The sequence below is a fragment of the Asparagus officinalis genome, chromosome 9 (genome assembly GCF_001876935.1).
Source record: "Asparagus officinalis chromosome 9, Aspof.V1, whole genome shotgun sequence".
NCBI classification, from domain to species: Eukaryota; Viridiplantae; Streptophyta; class Magnoliopsida; order Asparagales; family Asparagaceae; genus Asparagus; species Asparagus officinalis.
The window spans coordinates 52,194,989-52,198,821 of NC_033802.1; positions in this window are offsets into that span (position 1 = coordinate 52,194,989).

Genomic DNA, 3,833 nt, shown 5'->3' on the forward strand with positions numbered 1-3,833 from the left:
TGGAACTTTGAGAGCCGAAACTCTGCCGAATTGAGAATTAAGCTTGGAGTTTTGAAGACTTGAGGACTTAAACATTCAGATCTGGTTCTCGGCGAGCATCCATGTCACAAAAGGCTGGAGTTCGAGAGAGAGATCAGATCTGAGATCTACACGAGATCATACTCCGGATCAAAGCTTGGCCTTTGATCCTGAGAACTAAGGGCGATTATTTCCTTGGTGAATTAATCCCCCCCAGCTATTATTTCCTTCGTGAAATAATACCCGTCAAATCGTGTAGATCCGACCGGATCTAGATTGCACGGTGGTCCACGGATTAACCCCGGCATTGGCAAAGAACCCACACAAGCGAGCGACTGCAAAACAGGAGCTCGTGATTCGTTCGAAAGGAAAGTTGTAATCTTTTTCTTTTTTTTTGATTTCGTTGTAACCGGATCTAAAAAAGACCGGATCTTTTGTAACCAAAAAGCAATTACTTGAGATAACAATGAATTCAATGAAGGCAATTTTCACCGCGAACAATCTGGCGACCACAGTGGGAGCCACCGATCTCGCTGCCGAGATCGTCACGTCGCAGCCGCGGATCTCAATCCCGGTCGAGGAGGAGGTCGAGTATGAATTCGACCAGGCCAAGTTCGAGGAGTATCTCTCATCCTCGTCCGGATCTACCTCCCCCCGCAAGTCCAAGAAGTTCTCCTCCAGGAGAAAAGCTCGTTGGTTTGAAGAAATTCAGAACGCCAACGAAGCTCTCCCCCCGGCTGACGCCAAAGTTGCGTCGGGTGAAGTTCCACCGACCTCCAACGAGGTCAAACCTATTCTTGCCGACGCCTCTACTATTGAGGGCGTTGTGACTCTCTCAAAGAGAGCCCGCCAGAGGCGACGTCAACGCCTTGCGCGGCAACTCGCTAAGGCGATGGAGTCTACAGACGGAGTCCGCTACAACGCGGATCTGAAGAATAGGAGAGGCAAACAGCCTCAACAAATGAAGAATGGCGGTTCCTCCAAACCGTCGACGAACGAATGGATCCGGGTCAAACGGAACCGTTCGACACTCGAAGAGCGGATTCACAAACGCCGCACATTGCTTGCACAAGCAAAAATTCTTATGCAAGAAGCCAAGAAATTGGAGAAAGAAGGAGTGGAAAATAAGCCACAAAGACTGCACCAAGTATGGAGGCCAAAGTCTAAGTTCATTTGTCAAAGGTTGGAACTTTGAGGGCCGAAACTCTGCCGAATTGAGAATTGAGCTTGGAGTTTTGAAGACTTGAGGACTTGAACATTCAGATCTGGTTCTCGGCGAGCATCCATGTCACAAAAGGCTGGAGTTCGAGAGAGAGATCAGATCTGAGATCTACACGAGATCATACTCCGGATCAAAGCTTGGCCTTTGATCCCGAGAACTAGAGGCTATTATTTCCTTGGTGAAATAGTACCCCCCGGCTGTTATTTCCTTAGTGAGATAATACCCGTCAAATCGTGTAGATCCGACCGGATCTAGATCGCGTGGTGGTCCACGGATTAACCCCGGCGTTGGCAAAGAACCCACACAAGCGAGCGACTGCAAAACAGGAGCTCGTGATTCGTTCGAAAGGAAAGTTGTAATCTTTTTCTTTTTTTTTGATTTCGTTGTAACCGGATCTAAAAAAGACCGGATCTTTTGTAACCAAAAAGCAATTACTTGAGATAACAATGAATTCAATGAAGGAAATTTTCACCGCGAACAATCTGGCGACCACAGTGGGAGCCACCGATCTCGCTGCCGAGATCGTCACGTCGCAGCCGCGGATCTCAATCCCGGTCGAGGAGGAGGTCGAGTATGAATTCGACCAGGCCAAGTTCGAGGAGTACCTTTCATCCTCGTCCGGATCTACCTCCCCCCGCAAGTCCAAGAAGTTCTCCTCCAGGAGAAAAGTTCGTTGGTTTGAAGAAGTTCAGAATACCAATGACGCTCTCACCCCAACTGATGCCAAAGTCGCATCGGGTGAAGTTCCACCGACCTCCAACGAGGTCAAACCTGTTCTCGCCGACGCCTCTACTGTGGAAGGCGTTGTGACTCTCTCGAAGAGAGCCCGCCAGAGGCGACATCAACACCTTGTGCGGCAATTCGCTAAGGTGATGGAGTCCACAGACGGAGTCCGCTACAACGTGGATCTGAAGAACAGGGGAGGCAAACAGCCTCAACAACTGAAGAATGGCAGCTCCTCCAAGCCGCCAACGAGCGAATGGATCCGGGTCAAACGGAACCGTTCGACACTTGAAGAGCGGATTCACAAACGCCGCGCGTTACTCGCACAAGCAAAAATTCTTATGCAGGAGGCCAAGAAATTGGAGGAAGAAAGAGTGGCCAAAAAGCCATCACCAACCCGCCAAGTATGGAGGCCGAAGCAACCTCCAACAAAAGTTCAACCACCAGCGAATCAACCCAAGTCGCCGATAATTCCAATAGCTTCTCCGGGAGATCACAGTTTTGGAGCGCCTCGGTCCACTTCCCGATGAGCGAGTTAAGGCTCCAGTTCAAGAGCGTTTGGGCCCGATGAAGAAACCCCGGACGACTCAACATGCTGGGGGTCGCCGCCGCCTCCAGCATGACAAGGAGTTCAAGGCAGCTGCGCGCACCACTTTGCGCATTGAAGTCCAAGAGCCCGCTGAGAACTCACGCCCAAAAAGGCATGTTTCGAGGCGCGTAACTTTTGAAAGCCCAAAGAAGGCAGTTCACCCTCAGAAGGAAACATTATCGTCTGATGACGATAATGTTATACCTGAGAAGTTGTGCCAACACACGATAGGTCAAGCAGACGAATTATACTATCGTGTTGGGTGACGAGTAAAACCAGGAAGAGGAGTCCCCGAGAATAGGAAACTCAATGCCCCTGTTCCAAACTCATTCGGGCAGTATTGTCTGAGTGCAACTGCATCAAGGCGGTCCCCGAAAGAGTTTCGGTTTTCGAAAGACTTAGTACCGAAACGCCAAAACCAAGGCCTAGGATGAGGAAGAAGAGTAGTCGAAGATGGAGAATTTTTGAGGGTCACCACCAATATGACCAGCAATGGGACATTGGCACGGGATAATCTCGAGTCAATTCTGAAAGCATCCCAGCGTATAACCCGTCTGCAGTCTGGAGCCATCAAACGAAAAACTTACGGTAGGGTTCGGACAAGGGTACCTTCAGAAGATGAAGAGTCGGATGCCGGTTCGGCGGTCGCATCTGACAACACAGTATCCAGCGAGGGGCAACCCCGCGAGGCACTTATGATAAGTGCAGAACAAGTGGCCAAGATGCTCGAAGAAGCTTTGGCTAAACAACAGGAGAGCTTCAGGTTCGAAATGCAGATGGCCATGCAGAACATGAGAGAAATGCATGACCAACAAATCCAAGAATTGACGAACAAGCAAGGCGAGCCAAGTCGTCGTAACCCGGTTAATCTGGAAGATGAGGACACAAATGCGAATGAGACGCATAATGCCAATAATCCTCCCGTCAATGCAGGGGGTGGTAATGAGAATGCTAGCGAAAACACAGGTGAAAACTTGAAGATTAAAAATCTCGAGAGTAAAATAATAACATTGATTTCCGCTCAAGAGATGAAGAAAACAGGCATTCCTTGTCCATACCCAAGAGAGTGGGAATCAATTCCATATCCGACGAAGTTCAACCTAATTAACTTCACGCCGTTTAATGGGATGAGTTCCCCCACTCAACATTTGATTTACTTGAAATCACACCTGGGGGTAATCTCCGGCAATGAGCCTCTAATGGTGTGGTCATTCGTCGGCACTCTTCGCGGAGCCGCCTTCGATTGGTATCGCCGCCTCAAGCCAGGAAGCGTGAACAGCT